The sequence below is a fragment of the Euleptes europaea genome, chromosome 13 (genome assembly GCF_029931775.1).
Source record: "Euleptes europaea isolate rEulEur1 chromosome 13, rEulEur1.hap1, whole genome shotgun sequence".
Lineage (NCBI taxonomy): Eukaryota > Metazoa > Chordata > Lepidosauria > Squamata > Sphaerodactylidae > Euleptes > Euleptes europaea.
The window spans coordinates 64,272,852-64,293,108 of NC_079324.1; the positions used below are offsets into that span (position 1 = coordinate 64,272,852).

Below are 20,257 nucleotides of genomic sequence, written 5' to 3' on the forward strand. Positions count from 1 at the left end.
TATTAAGGTTCCAGAGAAAGCTAAAGAATTTGCAACAGAGTTTAAAAAAAAATAGGAAAAGTGTCAAGGGATAAATGAATACAGATTTGATATCTTATTTTGAAGTGTAAGGATGTGTCACTGGCCACCAAGACTAGATTAATTCATGCAATCGTATTCCCTATTACTATGTGTGGGTGTGAAAGCTGGACAGTGAAGAAAGCTGATAGGAAGAAAATAGATTCCTTTGAAATGTGGTGTTGGAGGAGAGTGTTACGGATTCCGTGGACTGCCAAAAAAACAAATCAGTGGGTTATAGACCAAATCAAGCCTGAACTGACCCTAGAAGCTAAAATGACTAAACTGAGGCTGTCGTATTTTGATCATGTCATGAGACGACAAGAGTCACTGTAAAAGACAGTCATGCTAGGAAAAATTGAAGGCAGCAGGAAAAGAGGAAGACCCAACAAGAGATGGATTGACTCAATAAAGGAAGCCACAGCCTTCAATTTGCAAGATCTGAGCAAGGCTGTCAAAGATAGGACATTTTGGAGGACTTTCATTCATAGGGTCGCCATGAGTCGGAAGTGACTTGACGGCACTTAACACACACACATCTTAACAGTTTACTGCAATTGTCATGGAATGTTAATAGCGTAATGAACCTTGCAAAAGGAAGCTAATTTCCCATCGTTTAAGGAGGGAAATGTTAATATCATTTTTATTGCAGGAAACACGTTAGTGATTCTCAAAGGCATAGGTTGCAGTGTCCTAAATTAGGCTTGTTATCTTCTGCATCCTTCAGTCACAAATCAAGAGGAGTTGCTATTTACATTAAAAACATACATTACATGATATTGTTGAAGGCTTTCACGGTCAGAGTTCATTGGTTCTTGTAGGTTATCCGGGCTGTGTAACCGTGGTCCAAGACCCGGATAACCTACAAGAACCAATACATTACATGATTAAAGAGGTCTCATCTGATAGTGAAGGAAGATACTTAGATATTTCTTTATATAAATAAGACTTCTTTGACAACCAACAATTCACTAATGACCCTCATTATGCTCCTGATATGAACCAACGTGTGTTTAATCAAGATCTGACCAGTAAATTTCTTACATTTGCTGAGGGTAACTTGATCTTCGGTGGGGATTAGGATACAGTAATTAGAAACATATTGGAATTGCTTGGCAGTCGGGCCTCGCACTGTGTAGACTGGAGACGGACCACCCTCCGAGGTGGTCGCTGGCATTCTTGCGTCCTGCCGTTTATTGGTCTCGATGGCCATTTGGGTTTCTTTCAGGCCACTGGTGCCTGTGATAGAAACACGTCTTTTGCAAAAGCCCAAACTGGTATATTTCAGATTTTCGGAGCAGGGGCTATAGCTAGTGAATCCCCATTTGAAGGAGTCCAAGACCTTTTGGGTGTTTAACCCCACCGTGTGGTGACTGGGAGCACTGCTGCTTTAGCACTGGTAGCAGTGTGGAACAAGAGTGTGGGAAGTTCAGCCTTCTGTGACCGTTGGGTGCCTGTTACGGCACCGGGTTTTTTCCTGGTGCATTTGTGGCTTAGGGTGATGCTAGTGAGCTCGCTTGAGTCGAGGTGATCCCATTCTGGGGAAGATGCTGCCTTTGAGGAAGGAGCTTCCCTCCAGTAGGTTGCTGCAGAGCCCTGATCAGCTTTAAGAAGTTCGGCCTGGTCAGTTGCCTGTCGAGGGAGCCGGTTTCTGGCATGGAAGCATGAGGCCATCAGTGGTGAGCGCCAGGGAGAAATCCTTCTTGGAGATTTCTGCCTCTCATCGGATGCAGGGGGCTGCCCTGTGTGTCGGTCCAGCTTCCCACTTCCTCGGCTATTCCACATATTTTCAGTTCAGTGTGTGCACAATTTTAGCTAAGTTTCCTTTAAAACCTTATATCTCAAGTGCTTGTTGGATGTATTTACATACTTACGAAGAGACCACCTTTTGCCACAATGGATCGAGCCAAAGCCTTGCCATGCCAGTCAGCGGTTAAGCCCGTGAAACACTCACGGTATAAAATTTCGGCACCTTAAAGGTTGATGGCTCATGACCTAGGGGTGCTGTTTTGAGTAGAACGGCGTCTTGTGGTACCCTAAAGACTAGTGAATTTATTGCAGAAGATGCTTTGAGGCCCAGAGCCCCGTTTGTCAGATGCAGGAAGTCTTATATTCAGCTGTTGGAGGGAAGCAAGAGGGTATGTTGTTGTTGTTGGTTTTCCCATGTATGTGACCATACATTGTCATGTACCGATGAAAATGAAACCCTGTCAAAAGAGTATTATGCTAAAATAATAATAGTATGGATTATAACAATGTGTTGGATACATTTTGGAGATGCTGAAAAAGGAAATAAGGACTTTTATATTCCAAAGAGCTATTGAGGCAATATGGCGCCATGGTTACAGTGCTGAACAAGAACCGGGGAGACCAGGTTTGACGTTTCCCTTCGCCCTGCTGTGATGCTTATTAGGAGACAATGGGTCTGTCGCTATCTCTCTACCTATTGTACCTCACAGGGAGGTTGTAAGGTTAAACGGGGGTGGGGGGAGGGCAAGCCAAGAATACTTCCCTGGGCTCCTAAGAGGCGGGAGCTCAGCCATATTTGAAGCACAAACAGTTAACGTGTGTGAGATGTCGGAGCCTGTTGCCATCCGCGTGGGCCCTGGGGTGTCATTCATGCGCTCCAAGCACTGTTTATAGGCAGCATGTGTGCATGCATGCATGGGCATTCTGGGGACGCTGGTGATCACCTGGTCTTCTCCTGGAGGAATGCAGGGTGGGCCAGAGCTTTTTCCTTCCTGGACTTTGTGTGCCTTGTGCCGGGTTCCCTCACCTTGGCCATTTTCACTGTGAGTCGAGCCCTGCATTCTGGGAAGGTAAATTTAATCACAGCAGGATTTAATCTTTGTGGGAGATTTCCTCATGGCCAGTATGCTCATGCCACTCCTTGCAAGCGCTAATCTGTGTCAGCTGGTTAAGTCTGAAAACAATGGGACAGGTGATGCCGTCTCCCATCCTGTAGCTAATCGTGAGCCTCCTCCGCAGCCCCATTGCAGCAAGACCTTGCCTGACATTAGAAGTAGGCGGGTTCATGCGGGTGCAGGCAGCCCTGCGGCTACCTCGGACCCAATCTGTCCAGGGCTTTAAGAGCCCAAATGGCATTTTTGAATTGTGCCCAGAAACAAAGTGGGAGCCAGGGCAGTTGGGCTCTTCGGGTGTGTCATGGGGGAGAGGGGGGCCCCTGGGGGTAGAAGCCCTGCTTGGCAGGCAGAAGGGCCCAGTTTCAATCACTGGCAGCATCTCCAGGGGAAAAAAACCTTAAGGTCTTTGGTACACATGAGCAGGGGAGGCTGCCTTAGGCTGAGTTGGTCCATCAAAGTCAGTATTGTCTACTCCGCCTGGCAGCAGCTCTCTCCAGGCTCTCTTTCACATCACCGACAGCTTGCTTCTTTTTAACTGGAGATGCCAGGGATTGAACCTGCGACCAAAATATTGTCGAAGGCTTTCACGGTCAGAGTTCATTGGTTCTTGTAGGTTATCCGGGCTGTGTGACCGTGGTCTTGGTATTTTCTTTCCTGACGTTTCGCCAGCAGCTGTGGCAGGCATCTTCAGAGGAGTCACACTGAAGGACAGTGTCTCTCCTTCAGTGTCACTCCTCTGAAGACACTGTCCTTCAGTGTGACTCCTCTGAAGATGCCTGCCACAGCTGCTGGCGAAACGTCAGGAAAGAAAATACCAAGACCACGGTCACACAGCCCGGATAACCTACAAGAACCAATGAATCTGCGACCTTCCTCATGCCAAGCAGATGCTCTGCCACTGAGCCACAGACCTCCAACTTCCTGGGACCCTGGAGAGGTGCTGCCAGTCTGAGTAGACAGAGACCAAAGGGGGGTCTGGCTCAGGAGGAAGCCGCTTCCTGTGTTCCTTTCACCCCTCTCTCAACCCCAGATGTCGCGGTCTTCAGCTGCTGAAGCTTCTGGCCGCAGGATGTGAGCAATGTCTGTTTACAAACCCTCTGGTTAAGCTAAGAGCCCCGGCAGCACCGCCCGGACTCTGCTTGGATGGCGGTTCAGGTTACTTGAGAGCAGACAAGGCAGCCCTGTCCTATCCTCCCCTCTCCCCACCCCGTTGTTCAGAAGGGAGTCTGCCAGGGATCACAGAGCTGCTGATAAATAATTTTCAGGATTCGCTGCCGGTTCCTGCTTCACAAATGCTGCTCGCTCTCGAGGGGGGGAGAAAGAGTCCGTGCTGTGGTATTGCTGACCCCCCCCTTGAATTCACACCATCCTTTTTGATACTAAGCCTGTTGACCTCGTTGTGGTGTGCAGCTGCAGGGGAAATGAGGTCAAGCGGCTGCAAGAGTTGCTGCCCGCATCCCCTCGGCAGCGGGCTTTTTTGAACAGGTTTTGGTAACTTAAGAGGACCGCTGGTTTCCTGGCCACCCCTCAGCAGTGTCAGTTAGTGGAAATGAGCACCGGTTTGGGCTCGGAGCAATTGGGGAGTCATATGACCTCCGCGCCGCTCAGATGGAAGCATCCCCACCTGTTAAAGAGACAGGCGGCGTGTGGCGTTTTGCATCCTGCCTGGCCTTTCTCTGAATTATTCATGCCGCCTTTAGTTGTGGTGGTCTGCTTCTAACTTTTCACTAAAGACTAAAACCAGCGGAGGCTGGGAAGGGGGCCGTGACTGTCCCTCCCGTTGTGCAAATGGACTACTATTATTGCCCCAACTTGCTGAAGCCTCTACGGTGGTTGTGGGTGAGTAGAACACGCCTTCTCGGTCTCCTCTTCTCCCTTGCCGCTTGTGGATTTGCCAATGAGTTTTGATCGCTTTCCTGGAAGTAAGTCTGCTGGAAGGCAGGGAGTGCAACCGTTTCTGTTTAATGTCTCAAGGGGGCGAGGGGAAAGGTACATCTGGAAGCAGCTTAACTGTGATGGAATGATAAAAACAGCAGCTCTGAATGCCGGCTGCTCTTTAAAAAGCTAGGTGGTACCTCTTGAGTGGGGGGGGGGCATCTTGTAGCACTGCTGGGGGTCTCCAATGAGAGCACCTCGGGGGGGGCTTTAAGGATCAGGAATACGTTACCGTCCCCCTCCCCCACCACAACTTGAACCGTGTCTTGGGGTACATGCAAGCAATTCTGGCGGGGGCTGCCCAGTCTCGCACCTGCTCTCCTGGTCACCCTGGGTTTTGTTGACCTGCAGTTGCAGAGCCTTTCCCCTCCCCCCATGGCGTTGGCTGCCTGCAGCACTGGCCTGGAATGTCATGGGGTTCTGCCAGCTGGGCAAAATGGCTTGGTGCTCTTGACCAGTTCCATGGTTTGCTGTGGGAAAGCACCGGCTGCTGGTCAACTCTCCATCCCTCTTAGTGCCCCTTTCCCCAGGTCATTTGTAGGCTCCTGCATTGCCCCGTGTTAACTTTCCGCTGGCTGCTTTCCTGCAGTTGTGCCTCATCCCTTGTTCCGGAAGTATGCTCTCAAATGGACTCTCCAGGAGTGCGCTTTCGGTTTCGCATCGGTCTGGGCAGCTTAACATCACTCTGCCTTTTGGAGGGACCGGGCAGCAGCAAGTGTGCAAGTTTCTGTGGGGTGTGTTATATGTCGTGGGGGGGCAGGGCCACGGAGCCAGAGGCATCTTCCAGAAGGGCATTTCTCACTGCCTTGTCCCCCTTCCCGTCCCCTGCCTTCTTGCTTTTCTGCCTCCCTCCTGCCAACAGTACACCGCCTTTCCTGCCTGTGTCTTGGGCACTGGGCACACAAGGTCTCTTGTACAGTGGGCACATGGCTTGGGCAGAAGTGTGAGGCGCTGGTTCTGCCACTTGCCTCCCCATCTGAGCTCTGTTGGCTGGCTGTTGTGGTAGCGCGCCTGACTTTGGTGCCTGGTGTCCCCTGGGGTGGGGCTGGAGCAGCCAGATGGGCCTAATCTCCAGAAGAGACCACCGTGGTCGCTGCCTCTTCACTTCCTGCAGTGGTTCCTCTTCTCCCCCACGGCCCAAATGAAGGGAAGAGCCTTTGCTTCCCTCTCCTGAGCTGAGGCCTGTGGGACGTGACACCCTTGAACTGATAAAGATGAGGCGGGGAGGAGGCTGCTGGGTTCTGCCGAATCAGGCCCTAGGTCCATCAAGGTCATTCTTGCCTACTCGGATGGGCAGCAGCTCTCCAGGGTCTCAGGCAGGTGGAGGCCTTTCACATTACCTACCGCCCGATCCTTTCAACAGGAGCTGCTGGGGATTGAACTTGGGACCTTCTGCAATCCAGGCAGATGCTCTGCCATCGAGCCCTGGCCCCTTCCTGAACTATGATTTGGCATGACTTCCAAGTGGTCAGATAATGGCTTACAGTATGCTGTCTATCAAACTCAGGAGCCACATTTTGAGGTTACTTTGCAATGGTTTCGTGTTGCAACTGAACTGCCAAACCACAGTTACGACCATTAATTGATTAGTGTGCTGCCTCTCCAGAGACCTGCTTGGCGGCTCACATGGTGCAGCTGTAGTGCCTCCAGAGGCCATCGCTACCCCTGGAGAGAGGAGTGCTTGGCAAATGGGGAAGGAAGCAGGCAAGCTTCTTTGCCCCATGGCAGGCTTGGCAGTAAGTTAAAACCTGGCCCTGGGTTTCCTGGCCCCTGGGCTGGCCTTTAATTTCCCCAGTGTCTGGGAGAAGAGAGGGCAGTCAACTGCAGGCTCCTTGGAGAAAGCCTCTGGAAAAGATGGAGCAGAGTCATCTACCGTGCCGGGGTCCCCCTGAGTCTCCTGCTCTCCCCCCAAGCCATGTCTCTGGCTCCCCAGGCGCCTCCTCCAGGAGTTCTGGGTTGGAATCCAGAGGCAACTCAGTGGGGGTCATGCTCGGATGCAGCGACAGGCTGCTTGTAACTGTAGGTAGCCTGCAAATTTTTTGGCATGTGCTGAAGATGTGGAAAGGCAGTGGCTGTGATCCAAAGGTAGCGCCCTTCCTTCCCTCCTTTCTTTCAAAGATATTTCACATAGTTTGTTTCCTGCTTTTTCCAATCTGCTTACATAACACCATTGAAAGTGACCTTAATGTAAAACAGCACATAAAATTGCAACATGAGACTGACCAAACAATCAGCCTCTGCAATAAATCGAGGAATCCTCCAAAGCCCTTTGGTTGTTGCTGGAGGCTGGAGAGGGAAGCACGGAAGGATCCAGCTGGGGGCCGGTCATCGCCCGCCACTGCCGTTTCCGGGGGGGACGGGACTCCCTGTATTAGGCTCAGGTGTCCCATTGAGGCCCTGTTGGGGTCTGCCACCACAAAAAGCACTCCACACCTGTGTGTTGCCGTTCCCTTTCCAAATGGCTGTTTTTCTGCTGTCTAAATGTTTGTCTGGGGCTTCATGGAATCGTAGAATCGGAAGGGGCCATGCAGGCCATTTAGTCCAACCCCTTGCTTAATGCAAGATCAGCCTAGAGCATCCCTAACAAGTGCTGGTCTAGTCTCTGCTTAAAGACTGCCTGGGAGGGGGAGCTCACCACCTCCCTAGGTAGCTGATTCCATAGTTGAACAACTTTTACTGTAATTTTTTCGCCCTTATTGTGAGTCTTATGATCCTCTGCTGCCAACAGGAACAGCTCCCTGCCCTCCTCTAAGTGACAGCCCTTCAAATACTTAGAGAGCAATCCTGTCCCCCCTCAGCCTCCTCTTCTCCAGACAAAACATTCCCAACTCCCTCAGCCTTTCCTCGCAGAGCTCTGTCTCCAGGCCCCTGATCATCCTCGTCGCTCTCCTCTGCACCTGCTCGATTCTGTCCACATCCTTTTTGAAGTGAGGCCTCCAGAACTGCACACAGTACTCCAGGTGCAGCCTGACCAATGCAGTGTATGGTGGAACTATGACATCTTGCGATTTGGATGCTATGCCTCTGTTGACACACCCCAAGGTCGCATTAGCTTCGTGAGCACAGTGAGAATTTTGAGAGCTTCTGCTGTCGACTGCAGCTCGAAAACGTCTGTGCTGCCTCTTGGCAATCAGTGTTGAGCAAGGGTCCGTTTTAGTCATGTGTATTCCTTTTCTCTAAACGAAGTGTATGAGTAATATCTACTCATACTGTTATGACTGTTAGAATTTTCTAACAGTCGGAGTGGTTCCTCAGTGGAACAGGCTTCCTCGGGAGGTGGCGAGCTCTCCTTCCCTGGAGGTTTTGAAGCAGAGGCTAGATGGCCATCTGTCAGCAATGCTGATTCTATGACCTTAGGCAGATGATGAGAGGGAGGGCGTCTTGGCCATCTTCTGGGCATGGAGTAGGGGTCGCTGGGGGTGTGTGTGGGGAGGTAGTTGTGAATTTCCTGCATTGTGCAGGGGGTTGGACTAGATGACCCTGGTGGTCCCTTACAACTCTGATTCTATGAGTGTGTGTGGTGAACTATGAGTGAAATCTGGACGAGAAGTATGTTTTTTCACAGAATCCCTAGAGTTCCTTTGCAAAGGGACTTCAGGATTGCCCCACCAGAGGGCACCATAGCGCTGCATTTACCTGAAAGCATACTCGCAGCATCCGTTGCTGGTTTGTTACTGGGGCACAGTTCAGGATGCTGGGGCCCACATATTTGAAGGTCTGCCGGTGTGGGTTGATCCAGCTTGTCATTGCAAGGATGCCTTCCTTCTGGAAAATCCATTTGGCCCTCGGTAGAGCCTCATTTTTATTTATCAATTCAATTTCTAACCTGCCTTTTCCTGACCAAGTCAGGCTCCGGGCGGCATACAACAGATTCCAACAACATTTCAAGTAGGATTAAAAAACCTCATCAGTATCTGTTAAAAATTCTAATGGCGCCCCCTTAAAATCATAAGACACGATAGCGGGGGACTAAACAGTGGGGGAGCATAAGGGAAGGGAAGCAGCAGGGTAATCTCAATAAAGAAATGCCCCAATATAATATATAAAATAAGCCAAATAAATAAGTAAGAGGTAATAGGTAAGAGGGCAAGGGAAGAAGAGAGGGAGGCCAGCTAAGATGGAAACCGTCGTTGCCCTAAACCGCAGGCCTGGTGGGACGGGCTTGGTCTTGCGGGCCCTGCGGAATTGCACCGGGCCCAGCTGAGAGCCTCACAGCTGAGGTCGCTGCTAGCCCTGTGTTGGGAGGCCTTCCAGGGCGGGCGAAGAGCAGGCTTCTCCCGTCTGGGTCTGTAGACTGGGTACACCTGAATCATTCCAAAGGGGCTTTTCTGCTTGAGCTTCTGATTCTGCCAATATAGGCAGTTTGGGGGCTGTGGGTTTAATATCAGATGCTGTTTCTTGGATGTTTAGAGCAAGTTGTGGTTTGGGGTTCTAAAATGCCCTTTTATATTTTATGATTCAGTACTTCCTTGAAGTTGGATATGATTTTTAAAAGATAAACGGGAGTCATTCACTGGGCACTGTGCTTCTTTGTGGATTCAATCCAGTTGAGGCTGCAGCCCTTCATTTGCCTGTTAAAAGCAGAGCTGAGAGGTCAGAGGCTCCAACCTCGCAGGTGGAGTTTACTCCTGCCTGGCTTCAGCAGCTTTCTGGCCTTGTATTATCAGGATCGCCAACCACCTGCTAGCCGAAAGCAGCCCCTGGAGGAGGGGGAGGACCCTGCCTCCGTTGTTCTCAGCTGGGCCAGATCTGACTGGGGGGGGGGGGCTGGCTGGTGGGCTCACGTTTGGGGACCAAAAGCCCTTGTCCCCCCTCTCCCATGGACTCATCCTGTGGCTTTCGGAAAGTCCCAGGGGTTAAAATAAATGGATGGCTAATTTAAAAAATTGTTTGAAAATTTGAATTGGATTTTTTTTAAAACCTCGTTATGGCTGAATCTTTTAAAATTACCTGGCTTAAAATGATACCTGAACATCATACAAATGAACATGGTAAAATCTACATTTGTGATCTCTTAAAACTTAGTCTGTGACTCTCTAATATCTTTGTATTTAAAAGACTGAAAAATACGTGGTTTTTGAGAGCAAGGCTTATTATCAGTGAGACCCAACAGGTCATGTTTGGGCATCATGCCGTGATGGGGCATTTGGCCCTGCCACTCTTCCCCCCAGTTCTGCTCAGTCTTCCTTTGGAGCCTCTGGCCTCCCGGGGCGAGGGACCAGGTTTCCTGGCCAGACAGAGCCCCGCGGTTCCCAAGGGGGCTTCCTTGAGCAGAGAGAGATCCTGTAGCACAGATGGCGGGTTTGCATTGTGCTCCTGAGGAGCAGAAAGGCTCGGTTTAGTTCCAGGTAGAGGCATGTGGTTGTTGTTTTTTTACAGCACTCAGTTACTTTGTACGCCAGCTCAGAAAGTGTAAGAATTTGCAAATTGGAAACTGGATTGAAATCGGTGGTTTGAATCTGTTCTTGCTGTTGGAACCTGTCGTTTATGTGGCCCTGATCAAAATCAGTCCGCCATGGCAAAGCTTCCTCATTTCTCAACCTCCCCACTGTTGTCCTGAGACAATTGAGACCTGATTCACGATGTGGTCGTGAGGAGGAGGCCGATCAAGGCTGCAAAGCACTTGCTAGGTCGTGCCTGGGGGTCTGGTTTTGGTCCCAGCTGAAGGGTCTGGTTCTTACTTTGCTGCATCCTTTCCTGGCTAGTGATGGAAAGATGAGGAAGGCGTTTTGCTAAAGGTGCGACTGGTTTTTGGACTCTGGCATGGGGGGGGGGGAATCCTCCCCAGGGTGGCCGGGCCAAAGCTTCTGCCTTCCTCTGCTCCAGTTTCCTGGGGCACCTGTTGATTTCTGTTGTGCAAATAACTCTGTCCCATTTTTGTTCGCCTGCTCAACTTGGTGTGGGATGTCTCCCCCACCCCGGTATGATGAGACATCTTTGCATGAGAGATATTTATAATTTCAAGACTGGTATCCCCATGTTGTTGTTGACTTCAGTGAGTCACCTGCTCTCTGTTCATATGTTTATAAATAAATATGAAAACTGGTTCTTGTAGGTTATCCAGGCTGTGTAACCGTGGTCTTGGAATTTTCTTTCCTGACGTTTCGCCAGCAACTGTGGCAGGCATCTTCAGAGTAGTAACACTGAAGGACAGTGTCTCTTCAGTGTTACTACTCTGAAGATGCCTGCCACAGTTGCTGGCGAAACGTCAGGAAAGAAAATTCCAAGACCACGGTTACACAGCCCGGATAACCTACAAGAACCAATGAACTCTGACCGTGAAAGCCTTCGACAATAAATATGAAAACTGCTCAGGCGGGCACAGGTGTGACTCACTGGTACCCTGACCCTGTGTATAGCTGGACAGGGACTGTGCTGGCAGACCTTCCGGGCCCCCCTAGAGAAGGACAGAGACCCGGACCCACCTCTGTGTGTCACGTGCTCAGTCCTTTGAACCAACCTTCTTAGATGTGTCAGTTTGGCTTCCATGCAACTAGTGACCTGACAGCGTGAGAAGTGGGCTGCTCTTCTTCAGCCAGGCCCCACCTCACTCACATAGCTGTCTTGTATCTGCCCACTTCCTTCATTTGCAGCAGCTGGATTGACAAAGGGAGCCCTGACTCTCAAAAGCTCATGCCCCCAAAACCTTGTTGGTCCCTAAGGTGCTGCTGGACTTGAATCTAGCTGGATCGAAGGACTTCTCAGCAGCTTGCATCCTGGCCCCCTGGGTTGCAAGATGCTGGGTCAGAGAAGTTCCACCTCCCCTCTTCCCCAGGTTTATTGTGGCATAAACATCCACAGGTAGCTCACAGAGGCTTCTGCTTCAGTCATTCCGTGACCCTTAAAATGCCCAAGTGTTTGCGGCAACCTGCTCTCATGGTGACCCCTTGTCGTCTTCTGCTGCTGCTGCACTGGAGGACCCCTCTGGCCTTTGGGACACCATCAGAGGCCCTCAGGCAGCGAAGTTACCCTTGTTTTATGGAACATCAGCTCAGAGGCTCGGGCTGCACATGAGGCTTCCTGATGTACCTTTTTGCAGAGTGCACCTTGGAAACATGGTTTTAAGGTGCATAATGCAGCTAAGAAGCCCTGTAAGCTGCCTGGGTAAGAGGCTGCTGGGGAACCACAATGTAGTTCCCGCAGAGCTCTTAAGGGGGAAGAGCCAAGGTAGACACAAAACAAAAGTACGTTTTGAAGAAGAGCCTCCGTCCCGGTCCCACTTCCTGCAGGCTAGCAAGCACTTTTGTAAGCAGATCTTTCCTGCATGTTCACACTCGGTCAGTTGAAATTGCAGGCAGAGTGTTTAGGTGCCCTTCTATCAGGGAGGCTTCTGATAAAACTATCTTCTCTGGTGGGGGGGGGGGCTTTTATGTAGAAGTGGGTGGAAGGAGCCTGTCTGCCGGGGAACCAGAGCAGGCCTTGTCTTATCTAGCAGGCACTGAGGCTCTGGGCTTCCTTGGGGGCTCCTTCCCAATAGGAAACTGAGTGTGGCATTAAATCACCATGTTGGGTGTGTGTGTGGAGAACAGTTCCATTGTGTGGTTCCCATCACACCCTTGACTAATTGTACACAGTGCATACTTGGCTTTTAAGGCCCCCTGAATTGTTCCCTGAGAGTAATCAGGAAATGGAGCCAGCAGGCATTTCCTGGCTCACAAATTTGGGGTGTTCCTGGGAATGGAGTGCTGATTGCAGCAGCTTCTTTGGAATAATGCTTGGCTGCCATTTTATTTACTTATTTCTATCTCGCCTTTGCCCCAAAGGCCCCAAGTGTCTCCCTGTTGTATCCGTTTCCTGCTTTTCAACCAGAAGATCCTCAAGGTGGTTTGCAGCATTTAAAAATAGTGTTTTTTTACTCTTTCTCTGAGTATCTCTCAGTGGCACGGTTCTGCTTTGGTTCCTTCATTAAGAGATCTGTTAATTGCTTGTGTTTTAATGGGTAGTGTTACAGGTTCTTCAAGGAGGCCTTGGTTTTGAAGGTGCTAGCTATTTGTTCATGATGAGGCTGGTCTTTGTGCAGTTGCTTTGTATAGTGTGGTGGTATAACAGTTCTACAGTTCTTCAACTGTTCTTTTTGAATGCAGCAGTCCTGTAGAACTGCATTTCTCCTTCAATACTGGAACTCAGATAGGATCCATTGACTACTGCAGGATCACTGGGAGAAGCTGAGGATCAGGAAAAGGAGGCTGACGGCCCTCCTGGTGCAGCCGGGATCTGAATTGGGCCCCAGCTGACTTGGAAACTCAGTTCTCAGCAGCTCCTGTCTGACCATGAGGAGATCAGAGTCTGGTTGGGGAACCCTGACCCAACGCGTGCCAAAATGTATCCCTGAGTTTGACCTTATAAGATGCGTGTTCCCTGGTTGGACAAAGGTGCCAGATTCCCATTCAGAGCATCAGGCATTCTTTGCATCTCATAGAATCATAGAGTTGGAAGGGACCACCAGGGTCATCTATTCCAACCCCCTGCACAATGCAGGAAATTCCAAACTACCTCTCCCACACACACCCCAGTGACCCCTACTCCATGCCCAGAAGATACCCAAGATGCCCTCCCTCTCATGATCTGCCTAAGGTCATAGAATCAGCATTGCTGACAGATGGCCATCTAGCCTCTGCTTAAAAATCTGCAGGGAAAGAGAGCTCGCCACCTCCCGAGGAAGCCTGTTCCACTGAGGAACCACTCTCTGACTGTTAGAAAAATTCTTCCTGATGCCTAGAAGGAAACTCTTGTGATTTAATTTCAACCAGTTGGTTCTGGTCCGACCTTCTGGGGCAACAGAAAACAACTCGGCACCCTCCTCCATATGACAGCCCTTCAAGTACTTGAAGATGGTTATCATATCCCCTCTCAGTCTTCTCCTCTTCAGGCTAACCATACTCAGCTCCTTTTTGGTGTTGGCTTAACTATTAACTGGGATATTCTCTGTTTTAGTTTACCAAAGAGATTTCAGGCTAGCTGCGGTACAAAGTCCTTTCACCCTACGGCTGGTCCCGCACCCTTGCCGTTCTGCTGGGTGGCCTCGGGTGCACCCGGTGCCAAGATCCTGGACAGTGGCTGGCTGAGCCCTGTGCAAGGGAGAGGGACGGGTTACTTAGAAGGTGGGAGCAGCAGAGGCAGTTCAGGGTGGGCTTGATTCCCGCCGCTTTGACAGGCAGGGAGCCCCCAGAGATCGTGGAACGATTTGGAATTTCCCCTCCGCCCTGTCAGTCTCCCCTTCGAGTCCTTTATAAGCTCTTGAGGGCTTGAACAGGCTCCCTTCCCAGCTGCCCCCTCCTTTTACTCTCGTCCGTGGGCTCTCAGCCATGCTCAGTCCTCATCAGGCTGTCTGTCCCCTGCCTTGTTGCTGCTGGTGTGGTCATAACAGGGGCCGGCCACTTCGCGGTCGCTGGGAGCGATGCTTGGAAGGTGGGGGAGCCGGCGGCCCTCCTGGAGCTGGGCAGGCCTGGCTTTGGTCAGTGCCTGGGTGGGTGCCCTTGTGGGAATCCCGTGGATGCTGCCGGGAGGCCCGTGATGGAAGGAAGGGTGGGATCTGAGTATTGGCAGTAAGAGTGGTTTCAGGGCGTAGCTGTTCTGGTCTGCAGTAGAACAGCTCGATTTGAGTCCAGGAGCACCTCAGAGACCAACGAGATTTTCGAGGTGTAAGTTTTCAAGAGTCAGAGCTCCCTTCCCCAGATACCAGCCTGGAATCTAGCTGTTCAGCAAAAACAGACTCATTTCATTTGGCTTCCCTGGTTTCTGCTGGGGGAGAGGGGGGTGGCCTGCAGCGATGGAAAGGCCTTCACAGGGAGTGGGCTTCCAAATGCCCTCAGAGGCTCAGTGTTGTAACTGGATTTCAGATTGCTGAAGTAATTGTCAGTGATGCCTTCAATCTGCTTGGGGGGCGGGGGGAGACATGGGTGGCACCGTGTGCTGCTGACGCGTGCAGGAGGAGATGGGGGGCTCCCAAGCACCTGTTCTGCCGGGATGGAGCTCAGCACAGGCTGGTGAGCTATATTTAAACTGCCTGTGGCCAAACCAACTGGCTGGAATGAAGTAATCTTTCTAATAAACATGACCCATGATCGCTATGGAATGTGTGGTTTCCCCAGCCTTACAAGGAAAAGCTGCGGAGGCCTCAGACTTCTGTGAGGTTTGGAGTACCAGAGCCAGGTAAATGGCCCAGACTCAGGCCTTTGGTGGAGCCCCTGCCTTCTTCTAGGCCAGGATTCCAGCCCCAAATCACTTTGCTGCTGAAATATATCTCCCCAGGGAGAAGCTTTTCTCCCTCTCTCATAATACTAGAACGCGGGGTCATCTGCTGAAGCTGGAGGTGAGAGATTCAAAACAGATTGAAGGAAGTATATCTTCACACAATGCATAGTTAAATTGAGGAACTCCCTGCCCCAGGATGTGATGATGGCTGCCAACTTGGAAGGCTTTATAGAGGGGAGTGGACATGTTCATGGAGGAGAGGGCTATCCATGGCTGCTAGTAAAAATGGATACTAGTTATGATGCATGCCTATTATCTTCAGGATCAGGATCTCTCTCTTCTCTCGATTAGCAAAGTTCTTGTGAGTCGCAGCACAAGAGAGGTCCAGGGGTAGTCTTGGAGTATCTTGTGTGGAAATGACCTGAGTCTGAGAGCGGATAGCAAGAAAAACCAGTTTGTTCAGAACTTGTGCCGCAGCAGTACAAGAAACCTGATCATCACCAGCCCTCCTTTTTCCAGGAGGGTTTCACGTGCTGTGCTCGGCACCGGTCTGTTCTCCTCTGACCTACCCACTGAGCTGTCACAAAACGGGCTCCTTGTAAAAGGGAAGACAATGCAGGGTAGCTTTTGGAACACTAAAAATCCATGGACTGGTTTTTCCCAAAAGGCAGAAAAGTACAAGTTCCTGGTTCCACTAGCAAAGGTGGGCATTGTGTGAGCTGTACGAGGAATAAACGTTGTACAGTGAGCAGAGCTGGAGGAGGTCAGAGTCCTGGGCACAGCCTGCCCGATAATGGACGTGATCGGGTTGTCTGTGGGATTGAAGACTCGGGTCTGGAATGCCTCGGCCTGGCTGGGCACCACTGGGTGGTGGTGGAATTAGTGGTAGGCAGATCCGGAATGGGATAATTCGCTCTCTGCCAGTGGCGCAGCAGCGCATGTTGGGTGTTCCCTGGCGTTGATGCAGATGTCTCTGATGCTCATGCAGGTGGATGGAGCCTTGGTACCGAAGTAGTGGAGTGTAACTGTTTCCAGGGTGGCACCTGATTTTGTTCCCCAATGGCGCCCCCTTGGCAGACATCTCTGGAGGAGGATATTTGGGAGAAATGATTAATGCTTTCCGAAGTTAGAGACAAAACATATCAGGTGTGTAGCCTCCCATTTCTGGGGCTTTGTTAGCTACATTTTATAGAAGAAGAAGAAGAGTTGGTTTTTATATGCCGACTTTCTTTACCACTTAAGGGAGACTCAAACCGGCTTACAATCTCCTTCTCCTCCTCATGACAGACACCCTGTGAGGTAGGTGGGGCTGAGAGAGCTCTAAGAGAACTGTGACTGGCCCAAGGTCACCCAGCTAGCATCGTGTGTAGGAGCGGGGAAACCAGCCCGGTTCGTCAGATTAGCCTCCGCTGCTCATGTGGAGGAGTGGGGAATCAAACCCAGTTCTCCAGGTTAGAGTCTACCACTCCAAACCACCACTCTTAACCACTGTACCACGCTGGACAGAGGCTCCTCCCACAAGTCCTGTGTGAATCACAAAGAACTCCGGAAAAGGTGGTTCCTGTCCCTTCCTGCTGAGCTCTTGCAGGTGGTGCAGCGGACTCCTCTGGACTCCTGCCTTTTGCTTAGGCAAAGCTAGCATCCCTTCCTATTTCCAAATGGCATAGAATTTGGGAAGCAGGCTGGGTGACTTCTCTTCCGGTCTGCTGAGAAGGATTGTGGAAGCTACTGGGAATGGCTTGCTGTTAAGGTAGAACAGGATTTGATCTCCTGGTAATATTTTCAGATGGTCTGTTTAACTAAGTGGTCTTAATCAGGTGCATAATGTTTTAATTATTTAATAATTCATTTAATTCAATTATACTTCGCCTTTCTCCCCAATGGGGGAACCCAAAGCACCTTACAACATTCTCTTCTCCTTCATGTTATCCTTCATTTTATCCTCACAACAACCCTGTGAGGTAGGTTAGGCTGAGTGTGTGTGACTGGCCCAAGGTCACCCAGCAGGCTGTGCCTTTCATCGCAGTCCTCTGCTTGGTCTGGGCTGTGTCTGGCCATCATGCAGGGAATCCCTTCTTTTGGCTCCTGAAATTGTTCCCCTTATCCCCACTTCTCTCGCAGATAATTAAGAGCCCCCCATCCCTTTTCCTCCCCTTTTACAGAACCTTTAAGTAGTTCATCTTCACACTTGTGAGACTCAAATTATTTAAAACCCTCTTGAATATATCATATTTGCTTCATATGTTCCCATGGTTAGTCAACAATGAAGTGAGAACAGTCAGTATGTGCAAGCCTGGAATTTAAATATAAACATACTTCTGGAGGGAATTTTCTGCTCACCTGTGATGAGGACAGTATAACTCATTATTTTGCAGAATCAAACTGCTGTTTTTGTTCTCTTTCTGCAAGCACCTATTTCCTCTTGAATAGTTTTTTAATGTTCCCATTTCATTATTGTACATGATCCACGTATTGATAAAAATGAATTTTCTGCTGTCTGTTTCTATGCGGTGTTGACATGTTTCCTCTTCTGCATCTGAGCTACGGCATCTTGTGTAGCTTCCAAGGTGTTCTCATATAAAATATCTGATAGTTTTCAAACTGATAGATGTTCTAGCTAGCTGTGGAAACAAGCTAAACCCAAGTAGTTCCTTAGGGTTTCCCATTTTGGGATGCAGTCATTTCCAGATTATTACCCCAGGAATAAAGTCAAGGCAGTGACGTTTGCCCAAAGAAGCCTGCATTGAAAAGTCTGTTTCTTTCCCAGTGGTTGCTAAGTTACGCCTTTGAGCGAAGTGTCTACCCGGTCACCACCTCTCCTCTTGAGGAAAACAGGGATCCTTCCAAGAATGCTTTTAGGAATGTCAGTTGAAGAGATTGCAAATGGATAGTGAACGCGACACGTTTACAGTTTGAGTAAGCTTGTTTGCGAGCTTTGGATGTTTCTCAATGTCACAGAAATATTTTGATGGGATTGTTTAAACAAGGAGAGCGCAGAACCAAAAATGCTGGACTCTGTGCTGCCTCTCTTGATCTCCAAAGCTGGGCTGAAGCAGACGGACGGGCTGCCCCCTCATCCCATCCCCTTCACACACACACCACCCCGGATTCAGCTGGACTCACCCATCCTAAGGGAGAGAAGGTCTTCCAGAGGGAATGTCCAACACAAGAGCTTTATGCAGAGAGTGAATGGTTGCTCAAGGAAATGTCTGTAGTAGGGCATCTGTGAAGGAAACCAGCAAAACACTGGCGCAGGGGTGTCTTGCTAGGCACCAAGTAACCAGCAGATAGTAACTAATTGAAGACACCCACAGGGCTGTGGGTGGGATCGGCCTTTTAACTGAGAGGTGGAAACCTGAACTCTTGTGTGGTTCGCTCTCTCCACCCTCCATCTTTCTGCATCAGCCATTGGTAATGGCCATCCTTGACTTGATGGAAACTGCTGAAATTTGCACCCCGTGGGCCCTGTTCTTTTCGGAAGCCAGAGCTGCTCACGGCAAGATTGTTCTCCTTCGACGGTCTGTGCTGCCCGGACGTAACCTGACAACAGCTCAGCATCCCTTGTGGTCCCTTTCCAGGAGGCCAGGGAGCGAGGATTGTGCATCCTTCTTACAAAGCCCAGGCAAGTCTGGTGTCATCTCTTGGCAGCTTCTCAACTGTATCCAGAGCTGCTTTGTGAGGAGCTGACTGGGGCTTCCTGAAGGAGGAGGGCAGTAATGGCAGACAACACCGGGGTTCGCTCGAGGACAGCCGGCTTCACCTTTCAAGGGGGCGCAGCACATCTGATTGCAGCTCTCCACACCGCCCCTCCTATTCCCCAGAGTCCTTTGCAACACCACCTCTTATTCATACTGGGTTGATTCATTCCTATCCACAGTCTGTGATAGACTTCCAGTAGCCTTGGTTGTTTCTGGCCATGAATGGTGTAACTCTGTGACCTTGACTGACCTTGGTCAGCTTGCATTTCGTCCCTGAGTTGGCTTATGCTTTCTGGGTGAAATTTCTAGGAGAGGGAGTGCTCTACCAGTTGTGTGTGTGAGTGTGTGTGTATGTGGGGGGGGGAGGTGTGAGTGAGAGCACCAGCCACGCTCGGTGTGGGCAAGGAGGACAGGATGTGCCAGGTTTAAGGGAGACGCTTTGCACAGAGCCATGCTGACGGACAGTTTTCCAGAGCCACGGGCGGTTGTTGCCCTGGCAGAGGAGGCGCGCAGAGAGTGAACCAGGAGCTTGCAGGCAAGGGTTAAAAAATTACCCGCTCCACGTGACAGATATGCAAACTGTGAATCATTCCAATGGATCTGCTCAACTCTGCCTGCCCAGTCACCAGGCAGATGCTGTTCCCTCGGTTGCCATGACGACCTCGCCTGTACTATAACCAAGCCCAGCCCATCCTCTTCCTTGGAAAGACCTCTGCGCCCGGGCGGCTTCACCTAGCTCATTGTTTTCCTTCCTGTAGGAGAGCAGGAGGGGGGCAGGAGCAGCTCAGTGCCTTCTGAGCTGCCTGCCGAGTCTCCTTGGCCCCTCCGCTGCCCCCTGATACCCCCTGGGGGGGCCTCCCGATAAAGGCACACAGGCGGAGAGGAGCTGACGGTCCAGCGCTGCGAGGAAATCCTTCCTCTCCTGAAAAGCCCCCTCCCCCAGGCCATTCAGAAAAACTTTTGGCTGCAAGTCAACGGCTCGCCCGGCCTTGAAGGCGGCCGGTTTCACCTTCGTGCTCTCTCTCTCTCTGGATTTATGTGGCTCTGGAAATGAAGCGACGTGGTGGTGCAGCTGAGGATTAAGCGCCACCTGCAATGACCGGCTGGCGACACCTGGCATCGCAGGATTGCATCTCTTAGGAGGTCTTGGTGGCACGTCGAGCAAACCGCCCATTGGAGAGCTTTGGAAGGGGGCTCTCTGTGCCGCTGCCAGGCCAGCGGGAGAGGAAGACGGAGAGTTCCCGCGCTGCAAAGTTCAGACTTCCTTGCTGAGGCCGTCTGGGAGCAAGCGAGAGGCAGAATGCTCCCCTGCCTCAAAAACAAGCCTGTAGGGCTCTATTTTTGGTGCCAGATGTATTTTTATTGGGCAAATTTGGCCAATTCATAAGTCTGCAACTGAGCAAGAGAATACCAGGCTGCTTATTTTTGTTTACTTGTAAAAAAATACCAGCCTCCCACTCTCTCCCTCCCCCCCTTTCATCTCAGCATCACTAGATCTGAAGAATGTTT

At 50.5% G+C, this 20,257-nt stretch overlaps 1 protein-coding gene across 1 annotated transcript in view; it reads left to right on the forward strand.

Annotated features, from left to right (window-relative positions):
- Nucleotides 1-20,257, forward strand: part of CRYBB2 (crystallin beta B2) — a 134,111-nt gene that overhangs the window by 66,357 nt on the left and 47,497 nt on the right. The window lies entirely within an intron of this gene.